This window comes from Hoplias malabaricus, chromosome 14 (assembly GCF_029633855.1).
Source record: "Hoplias malabaricus isolate fHopMal1 chromosome 14, fHopMal1.hap1, whole genome shotgun sequence".
In the NCBI taxonomy this organism is placed as follows: Eukaryota; Metazoa; Chordata; class Actinopteri; order Characiformes; family Erythrinidae; genus Hoplias; species Hoplias malabaricus.
The window spans coordinates 37505597-37519695 of NC_089813.1; the positions used below are offsets into that span (position 1 = coordinate 37505597).

General features: G+C 44.6%; 1 protein-coding gene across 2 annotated transcripts in view; it reads left to right on the plus strand.

Annotated features, from left to right (window-relative positions):
• Positions 1-14099, plus strand: part of ccdc120a (coiled-coil domain containing 120a) — a 67335-nt gene that overhangs the window by 32665 nt on the left and 20571 nt on the right. The gene's annotated exons all lie outside the window — the stretch shown is intronic.

A 14099-nucleotide genomic window follows, 5' to 3' on the forward strand; every position in this document is an offset into this window, starting at 1 on the left:
CTAAAGCCTTCTGTGATTGTGGTGTCAAATAAAAAACATCTGATCTGGGTTTGCATCATGATTTTGTGTTTAAACACGTAGTCTGTGTTTCTGAACATTTTGAAATCTGGACTTTTGAAGGTTGTATTTGTTAGAACTTCAAAGACTTGTATATGTAAATAGCCTCTGTTCTGATTGGCTGTCTGGTATTGTTTGATCACCTGAACACTTCTAATAACTCCAATGTGAGTGTGAAGCTAAACTGTTGTAGGCTGAATAGGTGCTTATATATATAAACATGTTGGGCTTTTATGACATCACAAAAACGACTGCTTCAAAAGAAGCTTAGTGTTCATATAAATGGCCTTGAAAGATTTAAAATTGATATTTGGGTGTTCTTGTGATGTGTGTCAGGGTAGGAGCTGACTTTTATGACACACTGTTTTGTTTGTCTAACTACTAGCTGCGGATGCATCTGTACAAAGTCCTCCTCCTTTAGGATGCCCAGCCTCCCTCACTTCCCTCCCCAAGGGCAGCAGTCCTGGCGAGAGCTTCGTTATTTCAGACTTCAGGTGTGTTATTCAGGCCAGATTGTGTCAGCTGAAATACTGAGGCTATAGCGGAGTTAAGCAACCTTCATTTCACATTCTGAGTCTATTCGTAGCCTCTGTGCAGAGGACAGGACAGAGAACTTGTGAAAGTAAATCGCCTCACTTGTTTTCTAAGAAAAAACACCTTTATTGATTCCCGTTAAGGAAACTGCTTCTCTACATTTGACACATCTGTGGTAGTGAACACACAAACACACACTAGTGAGCACCCCAGCACCCGGGGATCAGTTTTGGGGATAGGTGCCTTGCTCTAGGGCACGTCAGCCGTGAATGAATTTTTCTTTACCGGTCCCTGGACTTGATCCAGCAAATACAGGACTGACCAGAAATGCCCACTGGCACTTGTAAAACCAGCAGACCATGATTGACTGTGTCAACATGTGATTAACAGGAGGCATTGTTGAAGCTATTATGAGCTTACTATCACATACTGAAGGGGTGCATCCTCAGAAATGAGCTCAGAGCTGGCCTTCTACTAGACTGAGCTGATAGTCGTGTTTGCTCAGTTTTAGGGGTGAGGATTTTCACACAAACAGGAGCTCAGTGGGAAACTCCATGGCGTTCTTTAGCAGGAAGGTGTGCAGTGTTTGAATTTCAGCGTGACAGCTCCTGAGCTCATTCTGATCATCAGAAATGTAGTGTTGAATGTTTCATTTCCAAGAAAAGTTGGTTTTAATGTGAAGAGTTGGGTGTTTTGCGTTAAAGTTAGTGTTCATTTTATAAGTTATTTTGGTCAGATTTCACTTCATACTCCTTCATACATCCAGGGGTTGAGTAAGTGTGCAGAAACTGAAGTTAAAGTAGGGTACACTTTCAATACCTTGCTCTCTTCAAAGTGAAAGTATGGAGCCAATAAAATGAACTCAGGTAAAGAAAGAAAGTCTCAGTAATGCAACTGTCGTTTATCCGCAAAGAATACAAAAATTAATGCAAGTATTACTCAGTGTTTTGTCGTATCGTCAAGAATATCGTTATCGCCAAAATACCCTGAAATATCATGATATTATTTTAGGGCTGTATCGCCCACCCCTGCAGGAGAGATCAACAGCAGGCCTCGCTCTACTCCTGAGTGGGTGATAGTCAGCTCTCTCCCCCTCGTCACTCTACATGATGCATAGCTAATGTAAGAATCGGTTAGATAACAGCGGAATGAGGCAGTTAGTGTTCTCATCCAAGCGTGCTGAGCTCCGCTAATGTTGCACTGGCAACAGTTAAAAAGCTATATTTTTAAATTCTGCACATTGCCGATAAAAACAGAAAAAAATGAAAAGTAAATTTAACACATTCGAGTTCAGTCATAGTCAAGTAAAATACAAATCTAACACAATTGTGCTTAAATATAGTACAATTACAGCTACAATTACTCTGTTTACAGCTGATCCCAGCTGAAGAGCTTCAGCAGTTGTTGACATAGTGAAGTTACAGCTGAACTTTTATTTCCATCTTGTCCACTTTTAAACCAGTGGAAAAAGCAACTGTGAAAGGTAGTTAAGAAAAATGAGGAGTGTGTGTTGGCTCCATGGTGTGTTTGCTTGGCCCGGTGCAGTCGTTTACTGAGTGTATTGTTGCCTAGTGGGAAGGAGATTATTGGAGTGTTTGGAGAGCTACCTAGAAACCAGGCCCTCCACTGTGGCACGCAGCCCAGCCCCACTCACAAACTCTTTTGTGGGAGGAAGCTTAATGTGGGTTTATCTTGTTATCAGGTTAATGAATGCTTTATCAGTGAGGTGTCCCTGCATGTGACCCTTTTATTTAACATCCCTTTTTTCCAAACTTCCTCAATCAGTGTCTCTGACAGTGTCCAGTTTGAGCTGTGGTGCTTTAGCAGGACACACTGGTGAGTCCAAGACACACCCCCCCCCCACCCTTAGACGTTTGTTTCTGGATTTATTTAACAATACCTCTATGACATTATAATGCACAGGTGTCCATCTCAGCTCCAAGACCATCCTAGTTTTCTCTGTTGTGCATTTACATTTACAGTTACAGCATTTGGTAGATGTTATTATCCAGAGAAATGTACAATACTAATCATGTTACACAGGCAGGCAAATGTAGAGTTAGGGGTCTTAGACACTCACACCTGTGGACAGTTTCACTCATTCACCCAGTCACTCTCACACTCACACCTGTGGACAGTTTCACTCATTCACCCAGTCACTCAAACACTCACACCTGTGGACATCTTCACACATTCACCCAGTCACTCTCACACTCACACCTGTGGACAATTTCACTCATTCACCCAGTCACTCTCACACCTGTGGACATCTTCACACATTCACCCAGTCACTCTCACACTCACACCTGTGGACAATTTCACTCATTCACCCAGTCACTCTCACACCTGTGGACATCTTCACACATTCACCCAGTCACTCTCACACTCACACCTGTGGACAATTTCACTCATTCACCCAGTCACTCTCACACCTGTGTGACAGTTTCACTCATTCACCCAGTCACTCACACACTCACACCTGTGGACAATTTCACACACTCACCTAGACACTCACACACTCACAACTGTGGACAGTTTCACTCATTAACCCAGTCACTCACACACACACACACACACACACACACCTGTGGATAATTTCACACACTCACCCAGTCACTCTCACACTCACACCTGTGGATAATTTCACACACTCACCTAGTCACTCACACACTCACACCTGTGGACAGTTTCACACATTCATAGTGGGGAAGTACTTTATCAAAAGTTTCCCATCTAAACTTTCTTCTGAAATGACGAGTATTAACAGTGATTTTGTTCATCTTTACTGCAGTGACCGCTTCTAGTCTCATGGAAAAGCTTTGGCTGAGAGGATATGATGGCAATCAGCCATGAGAGCATTTTTGAGGCTGGTTTTAAAGCGTGTCAGTACGGTCCAATCATAGTGCTCTTAAAACAGAAACCAATATATATTGAAGTACATTGGATCAATGGGTCCCAATCATAGTCGTAAGAATGATGCATGGATCAGTATCAGTGCAGCATTATACTATACCCCATAGTGCTGGGTGATATGACTGCAAATCAGTATCATTTCATTTGATTATTTGAACTTTTTACCTCGATTACGATTAATAAACAATTATTTTGTCTTAGATATTTGCCTCATAAGTCACTGATAAGTCTTGAAGCTGTTTTCTGTCTTCTGGGTGGGGGCATATTAACAGAATTAACAAAAAAGATCCATATTACTTCACGGTACATATGGAACACCAAGTATATACCAAGCATACCAACATTTCCAAGGCCGTCTTGAATGTAGGCTGAAGATACTACACACATTCTGCTCATAATCAGCTGTTCCTTCATGGCACAGCGCTCGTACGTGACAGACATAGCGAACATTACTGATGGGCTGCTGTTAAGACCATGTGTTCTTCGCCAGGACAATGGAGCAGCTTAATGAAATTTCCGTCAGCGTGTAATAGCCATCGAATTGGAGCTCCATCAGTGTTGTGATGGTAGGAGAACGTTCTGCTGAGATACACTGTAATCTCCTGATGTCTTTGCTGACGCTGCTGAGGTTTTGAAGACCGTGACGTGCTTCTGTAAGCAAGTCTGACTTTATCAGTGGGTCTCTGTTTATGCTCTATTGACTGCTTTGTGATTACAGGATGTTTCAGAGTCAGAGCAATTGATGTGTGCCGTATCATCTCTGGATGAACACGACGAATAAATTGAGTTTTCTGAGTAGAGCTGACCTGTTGCTTGTCTGCTCTTAAAAACACATGGTGCCAAAAAATTCTTTGAAAACATGCTGTAGATAAACTGCTGTAGCTTCCTGAACAATCAATTCAATGTGAGTTTTCTAGAGAAGCATGTTTGTAAAGGAGATATGGGATGGAAAACTGTATTTTCTTCACACTCAGCTCTTTTTTAAAACATGGACCTTTCAGGAACTAAACTTAAAGGAGTATCCTGCATTTTTCATTGCATCAAAAATAAGCACAAGTTTGTTTTACATAGTGATTACAAAGGTCTAGATCCACACTGATCCATTTAAATTTGAGCAACATACAGTAGATACACTCACACACCACTCTAGCAGTAGATATGATCAAAGCTGAACAATCTATAGGAGACAAACACAGTGTCTAAGTACATCACCTGTCATGTATTAGGTAAGTCAAGGTTAATTATTCAATTCTGTCAATATTTCATGCAAACACATTCACGAGCGGTTATAGGAAGTCTGACCTGACTGTTTGCATATACATTTGTCATTATGCCATCGACTGGCTGTTAGTTTGCTTCCCGTTCTAAGGCTGACGTAACCCACTGTGGTGTTTTGAGTATGAGCTCATCCTCACTCACTGATCAGTTCGTTTCCTTGAAGCTGTTACTCCTTAATCTCAGTAAATCTCAGTCTAACACACCCCCGGCCTGTTCGGCTCAGGTGTGTTAGAGATGATAAACGTGCTGTGAATGGAAACGTTAAGACTGAGATTGAGAGCCATTACTCAGAGCTGCTCTAGCACCAAGATCTGAAGCAAGCTCTACTGAAACTCTACTAAAAACGCTGATTCCGAGGTTTTAATAGCCAGTGTTAACACACTTATGCTGACAGTGTAATATTGTTAATTGGATATTTATATTTTCTCATCTGTTCGCCATTAAACGATACCTTTGCAAGTGCAGAATCTAAACTCTGTAAGTAATTATGTAATCGTGTACGTCAAAACCACAGCAACCGAGGGCTAATGCCAGGCAATAGCACTGTGTATCCGCTCCTGTTGTTTGACCTAATGGTTGCTATTTGGAGCGATGGGTCGGCGGGTGTGACGTATCTGCTCTCGTGAGTAAGCACAGTGCAGGTGGAAAGTGGAGTTTGCGTCATAAGCTCTTTCTTCAGTGTTTGAAATGTGTTCTTCAGCACAACGTTTCTCAGTTTATATACACAGTACGGTGCTATATGCTTCGGGAACATCTCTATTTGGGCCCTTTCCAGGGTTTTTCATCTAAATACATTCATAATTTAGGGCTGCCACATGAACTAATACAGATAGCAATGTCCTGACACTCTTAAAGCAACACTAGGTAAGATTACGTATTTTGCGCCTGAGCTCCACCTATGTTTGAAGAATTTAATTCACTTTTACGGCACCGTCCTAAAATCCGGGGGGCGGTGGAGATGGGATTGGTTTCCTACCCATCTCTGAAGGGTACATAGTGAAGTTTCTGATGTGCTGAGCCTGCATTAACAAGGATAGAGGCTGTATTCTCCTTATTACAGGTCAGGGAAACATCACAATGATTTTGAAGATGTAAATTTAAGGTAAAAATATTACACAGTGGCGCAGCAGGTAGGTGTCGCAGTCACACAGCTCCAGGGGCCTGGAGGTCGTGGGTTCGATTCCCGCTCCGGGTGACTGTCTGTGAGGAGTGTGGTGTGTTCTCTCTGTGTCTGCGTGGGTTTCCTCCGGGTGACTGTCTGTGAGAAGTGTGGTGTGTTCTCTCTGTGTCTGTGTGGGTTTCCTCTGGGTGACTATCTGTGAGGAGTGTGGTGTGTTCTCCCTGTGTCTGCGTGGGTTTCCTCCAGGTGCTCCGGTTTCCTCCCACAGTCCAAAAATACACGCTGGTAGGTGGATTGGTGACTCAAAAGTGTGTGAGTGTGTGTTGCCCTGTGAAGGACTGGCGCCCCCTCCAGGGGGTATTCACACCTTACGCCCAATGATTCCAGGTAGGCTCTGCACCCACCGCAAGCCTGAACTGGATAAGGGTTACAGATAATGAATGAATGAATGAACATTTCATAATGTTGCTTTAATGATGTCACACTGTGGAGTTAGGATCATGCTAAAATTCCAATAATTCTTAACTGTGTGGTGTGGTGTTGGTACCTGGGCAGGGATTTGAACCCTATTCACTCACTGTTCCAACCATCAGAGACATTGGGTCCCTCTAGACTTCAGGTCAAATAAACGATTTCCAAGTTGTTGTTTTTTTCCACCTAAGCTGCTTCCTCTGCTGGAAATGCAGTTGAATGAACTGTCACAGTATGGGCTCTGTGTTATAGAGAGGGTCTGTCATGGGGCTTATTCACTCTGATACGATTGTTTGAAGGAATTAGGCTGATCTGGTGGAAACAGTGATCAGAAATTGGCTACACACACACACACACACACACACACAAATAAACAGTGAGATAGAGGGAGAGAATCCTTCCCTCTGGCTTCAAATATTCAAATAGGTCTCATATTTGCATCCGTATGATTCCAGCTGCTGGATGCTGGGGTGTTGTTGTCTTTCTTTTAAATGGGCTCTCTCTCTCTCTCTCTGTTCTGAGGCTTGTGTGTATCCCCCTGTAGCCTGGAACGCCTCGCTTCTCACTAATTTATTCATTTAGCCCCGCACCCTCCTCTTTGATTCCCTCTTCCAGTATTTCTTCTTCTGTTTTTGTTTCATTTCCCCCATTTAATTTAAAGCAGCCATAATACCCTTCTTCATGTTTGAGTTTTTAAAAATATATGATTTTCTTCGTTACAGCGGCCTTTCCGAACGTGTTTTGAAGCTTCTTCTCCGCAGCCTCCTCCATTCCCCACTTCTTATTTTCCATGTTACTTGTTGCTCTCAGTGGTGTGTTTTCTCTCTCTTAACGTGTCTTTCTCCTTTGTACCTGCTTGGATTCATCGCCGTAGCGTAGTTCTGAGCACTGTGGAGAGTTCAAAGGCTGGAAGAGAGCCGTAAATCCTCATCAGGCGGCTATAAAAGAGCCCACAGTGCTGCTGTGGATAACACTCTGATTTAAAGCAGCTACCGCTTCTCCAGCAGACCTTTGAACAGAGCATCAATGATATAGATTTTCTAAATCCCCCAGCAGTCTTTCTTAACATTTATTTATTAATTTATTCAGTTGGGACACTGAACAGACGTCAGTGATGCACAAACTACGCAGAATATTAAAGAAATACTTGGAAGAAAAAAAAGGGATTTCACGGAACCGTTCAACATTTCTGCATAATTCCATGGTGTAACGATGTAAACAAAGTCATTCGGAGTGGTTTTGGAGAAATCTACTGAGATCAGAGCTGTTCACAGTGGTGGTGATAGGAACCAGACATCTGAAGCATTTAAATACCTACCACTATACGTTCTGAATACCTCACTGGAGGTTATTATGATGAGTGAATATCTGAGACATAGGTCTTTGGTGCAAAATGGCATTTTTTTAAATTCAGTTACTGGGCGACACGTTGGTGAAGCAGGTAGGTGTCGCAGTCGCACAGCTCCAGGGACCACGGGTGACTGTCTGTGAGGAGTGTGGTGTGTTCTCCCTGTGTCTGCGTGGGTTTCCTCCGGGTGACTGTCTGTGAGGAGTGTGGTGTGTTCTCTCTGTGTCTGCATGGGTTTCCTCCGGGTGACTGTCTGTGAGGAGTGTGGTGTGTTCTCCCTGTGTCTGTGTGGGTTTCCTCCGGGTGACTGTCTGTGAGGAGTGTGGTGTGTTCTCTCTGTGTCTGCGTGGGTTTCCTCCGGGTGACTGTCTGTGAGGAGTGTGGTGTGTTCTCTCTGTGTCTGTGTGGGTTTCCTCCGGGTGCTCCGGTTTCCTCCCACAGTCCAAAAACACACGTTGGTAGGTGGATTGGTGACTCAAAAGTGTCCATAGGTGTGAGTGAATGTGTGAGTGTGTGTGTTGCCCTGTGGCGCCCCCTCCAGGGTGTATTCCCGTCTTGCGCCCAATGATTCCAGGAAGGCTCTGGACCCACCGTGACCCTGAACTGGATAAGCGTTTACAGATAATGAATGAATGAAATTCAGTTACTGCACCATGGCATGTTCTGAGCATTGTGAGGCAAATGAACCCCAAGGAAAACAGACCCTTATTGAGTGAACATTATTCTACCATAATTAAAGACCCCTTCCAGTGACAATCAAGTGTTTAACCTTGTTAACACATGTGTGTGTGTGTGGTGTTGTTCGAATGCCAGAAGACATGTTAAATAAGCTGGTAAACCCATGTCTGAATGTCCGCTTTGAAACTGCAGGACTTTGGGAGAACACACGGACACAGGGAGAACACACCAAACACCTCGCAGTCAGCCGTAGCGGGTCATTGAACCCACAACCCCAGGACGCTGGAGGTTTAATCCATGACAGTAGAGAGAACTGAACATATCACTGATGGGCTCGGTTTGGAAGTAAGACGGCTAGAATTAAGTTATAGACATTGCATCTTTCTAAACGATGTCTGTACACTTCACAATTCTGTACAATTTCACTTCACACCACTTTGAATGAACTTCTTAGCATCTCAACCACTGATGTCGAACCACAGACATGTCGAACTCTTAAACAGCCGAGCTTGATCTGAGACATGTGGTATTTATCCTCATCGCTCCAGAGCTAAAGAATACACTCCAGACACTGAACAAGTCTCAGCTGATTGACTACATTTGGAAAAAATGATTTGCCGTAGTGTCACAGGGAGTGGTTTAGTTCAACAACCACGACACTCCTTCTAAAGCCATGTAGTGGAAAGTACGCATTCAAAATATGAAACTATCTGTGGGTGCTTCTCCTTGTTGTGGGAGCTTTCTCCATAATGTATGACCCACCTGCTGTAATAATGGATGTATATTTAATACGTTGCTTGGCAGTGTGGCTGTTTTGGAAAGGAATCCAGAAGCAGGGCTTTGTAGTGGGACGTCTGTGTTTTGCGGTTAGCTGTGACTTGTCATGGTAGTGTTGAGGGTATTGTTTTCATCCCTCTCCCCCAAACTCTGCCTGCAGACCAAGGCAACATGTGCCTCCCAGATGTGCAAGTAGCTCCTGATGTTTATCCCTTCATGAATGCTTCTTAACCAGTCACGTGACCCTCAGAACGCCTCGTTGCGGATTGAAAAGCTGAGCACAGAGATAAGAGATTTCAGAATGTCATATTAACAAGAGGAGATTGATTAGTGTCAGGGGTCCAATCAGGGGTCATACACATCAAACGGCTCAGTGCAGATAGACTGCTCAAAGATCAGATCAGACGCTAATGTGATTTACATCTACATTCATGGCACTTGGCCAGAGGCTTTTGTGTGAGCAGCTTCCAGTTTAATCGTGTTACAGATCTAGGCTAATATAACCGTAGAAGTCTTGCCCACAGATATTAATGTTTAAATGTGATGTTCCTGTCCAAGGACACGGATCCAGTACACTACATGAGCCACGGGTTCAAAGAGGGTAACAGATTCTAGATCAGCTCTGTTCCTCTGGACTTCCTCCTACATCTGGCTGCTATTTTTCACGTGTGGAAGACAATTTCCATGGTCAATTATCAGTGGGCTTGCTTTGTTCTGAACAAAGAACCCATATGATGAAGCAAATGTGCTGCATGTTTCAGGAGCTAAACATGGAAAATCACACAGACACGGAGAACACACCACACTCCTCACAGACAGTCACCCGGAGGAAACCCATGCAGTCACAGGGAGAACACACCACACTCCTCACAGACAGTCACCCGGAGGAAACCCATGCAGTCACAGGGAGAACACACCACACTCCTCACAGACATTCACCCGGGGGAAACCCACGCAGACACAGGGAGAACACACCACACTCCTCACAGACAGTCACCCGGAGGAAACCCACGCAGACACAGGGAGAACACACCACACTCCTCACAGACAGTCACCTGGAGGAAACCCACGCAGACACAGGGAGAACACACCACACTCCTCACAGACAGTCACCTGGAGGAAACCCACGCAGACACAGGGAGAACACACCACACTCCTCACAGACAGTCACCCGGAGGAAACCCACGCAGACACAGGGAGAACACACCACTGTCCTCACAGTCACCCGGAGCTGGAATCGACCCCACAACCTCCAGGCCCCTGGAGCTGTGTGACTGCGACACTACCTGCTGCGCCACCGTGCCGCCCTAAGTTGCATCAATTCCATTCACAAACACTACTATATAACCATAACTTTTTATCAAATTCAGATGTTAACAAAACATCCTAAATGAACCCAAATGTGGTATTCACCTAAATGTCTTATCAATTTTAGTCATTGCAAATTCCACTGGTTACTCTGGGATGTGGACTGTATTAATGTGATCTGGAAACAAAACCTATGACCAATATTTCTATAAATCTATAATGAAATGTGCAATTATTTTTCATTGTACAAAGTATCAGGGGAATCAAACCAACAACCTTTCAGTCCTAAGCCCTGTTCTCTAACCATTAGCCCACGGCTGCCCACATGTAATCTATAATGCACTAGCCAGATGCTAATATCCAAAGCAACTCTCCGTTTTAATCATGTTGTAGAGGCGGTTATAGTGAAGTGTAGCATTAGGACTCTTAGCCAAGCACTTTTATTGGTATAGCATGGTGTTCCTGCCTCCTTCAATCACACACAACGCTACCAAGCTGAAGGGTGAAAGTTCCACTGAGACATGAGACATGAGCTCAACACACTTGGAGGAGAACACAACTGCCCAGCGTTGGTTAGCTTTGCCCTGAAGAAAAGTTCTTAAAATACTGCAATGTGGAATTGGCACTACAGGGAATGTAGGACATGAGCCCCACGGTCCAGCTAAACTAAGCTTGTCTAGACTCGTTTAATAACAACAGCTCTCCTGTGCCTGTGTATGATAGGTATGTTTACACTCAGCAGTGGTCATGGTGCGGTGGTGAAGCGGCTCTGGATATTACAGTTCATTTCTCTGTTGTTATGAGGCGTCATCATTACCAAACATGTTTTGTCCTTGCTCCTGCTGTCAGTTAGTTTCTAACAAAACCAGAAGAAGGCTCTCATGGTCTTCACATTGGAATTAACAAGTAACGAGAGGCTTTCCTTCTACATTCTGGGTGAACTGATAATCATAATGGATGCTGGAGGTCTACTGATGTTAAGGGTTTAACAGTTGAATAGATTTAAAGGTAAAAGTCAGATAGCAGGTTTAACACTGAATGTAGATGGACAGTGGCAGTTGGATGTGTGTGATTGCATATGTTCCTACCATCTGCTGTCTGCTGAAGCCACTGCTGCGTTCAGTCAGAGGAAATATGCCCTACCCCACCTGGCCTGCTTGGTGGGGCATGGTGGCTTTTGTGTGTGTTGACGTGGGGGGGTGGGAGGGAGTGGGGTTTGGGGCTCTGCCAGAGGACAGGAATGAAGGAGGACGGGAAAGAGGGATGAGCACTGCTGAACAGTGTATTATATTGAAGTTGTCCCTCAGAGTGGACACACTTCAGGCCTCAGTCCCATCATGATTCACTGCCATTACGCCACGATCTCATTCTGGACACCTCTAGTTCTGCTGGTCGGTGTCATGTGTGTCACATGTGACCCGTCAAAGCCCCATTTGGCCTCTGCTGAATATCCGCAGCTGCAGCCAGGCCGCATGTGTTCCAACTGCTGCTGGTTGTTTGGCCCACGCTTCATTCATCACTGAGAACATAATGTCGCATTTGATCATGTCAAAAACCGAGGGTCTTTCAGAGGGTTAGATCACGTTACACTGACGCGGCACCGACTGAGTGTTTTACACAGACCAGAGTCTGACCCCCAGCTCACAGGGTTATGAAGGTGTAGTGCCATTCTGCCATTATTTTCATTAGAGAGACCTCCTCTAATCCCTTAGGAACTACTGAGAACTTTGGATGTGGGAATAGTTCAAAGACCATTAAAGCAGTGGTTCCCAAACTTTTTTTTTTTGTTGTTGTTGCAGTGGCTACTTTTGTAGATGGGAATATTTGCAAGCCAGCCCCCCACCTCCTTACACACACAGACACACTCCCCAGTAGCTCTGTTGACTCCCCATGTGGCCCACCTCTCACTTTATGAATCACTGCATTAAAGAATGTTTTCCCTGATGTATCTAATCATAATTATTAACTCATTCCGCTTATCCAATTCAGGGTTGCCAGTCATTCATAGGGCGACACACACTCACACCTATGGACACTTTTGAGTCGCCAATCCACCTACCAACATGTCTTTTTGGACCATGGAAGGAAACCGAAGCACCTGGAGGAAACCCACGCAGACACAGGGAAAACACACGACACTCCTCACAGACAGTCACCCGGAGGAAACCCACGCAGACACAGGGAGAACACACCACACTCCTCACAGACAATCACCCGGAGGAAACCCACGCAGACAGAGGGAGAACACACCACACTCCTCACAGACAGTCACCCGGAGGAAACCCACGCAGACACAGAGAGAACACACCACACTCCTCACACACAGTCACCTGGAGGAAACCCACGCAGACACAGGGAGAACACACCACACTCCTCACAGACAATCACCCGGAGCAGGACTCGAACCCACAACCTCTGCTGTGTGACTGCGAAACTCCCTGCTGCGCCACCGTGCCGCCCTTAATCATAATTAAATTGTATTTTGAGTTATTTAAATTGTGTACATTATGGTAGGTTGAGGAAACTTTAAACTAATTAGCTGTTTTGTATGATCTTGGTTAAAATGCTACCTACTTAGCTGCTATTGCTGCCAGCGGGGGCTCGGGAGCTCACCTCCTGCTGAGATGCACCTTTTAGCCCTGGACCTTCAAGACCTTTTGCTAACTTTGCTAGCAAACACTAGAAGCTCAAAGCTTTTCTGTAAATACATCCAGAAAATGTCTCTAAACCCTCGCAAACAACATTCTGCTTTTTTAAAGGTGGTACAGATTGCTTGTTAAATAATTCTGTGCGCTAAAATACACTGAGATTTCTAATACCTCTGGGTTAAATAGAAAGTTGTGCACATGCATATTACCAACCAACAGTTCTTTTAATGTCAACTGAAAATCATATTGGACCTTGATTACTGAAAGACGTTTTACCTCCATTATGTCTACATCTAAATAACCTCACACAAAGGCAACAGTCTGGGGGGGGGGGGTGAAGACAAGCAAATGGGACACTCAGCAGCTAATGTTACAATGCGCTGGACATCCCAACACCCTCGAGGAAAGCGCCAATTGCCCAGATCTGTCACATTAGCCGACAGACCCACGTTGACCTTGCACACACTGTGATAAACAGAGATTAGAGACCTATTTACCCAAGTCCGGCTCCAGGTGACTGTCTGTGAAGAGTTTGGTGTGTTCTCCCTGTGTCCGCGTTGGTTTCCTCCAGGTGCTCTGGTTTCCTCCCATGGTCCAAAAATGCCGTGTGTGAGTGAATGTCAGCCTGTGATGGACTGGCGCCCCCTCTAGGGTGTGTTCCTGCTTTGCGTCCAGTGATTCAGGGTAGGCTCCGGACCCACCGCGACCCTGAACTGGATTAACACTTACAGACAATGAGTGAATGAGGAAGCAGGTAATGTTCTATATTCAGAGCTACTTTATAAACATGGGGTCCTAACAACATTGTCATCACCCTGCAGGACACTGGCACTGGGTCACACACACACACACACACACATAGAAGAGTGTATGTCTGTCATGGGCTGGCTAGTACTGTATAAGCTGGGGTCTCAAATTCAGAGAGAACAATGTTGAACTGCATCAACATTGACCACTAAAACAAACA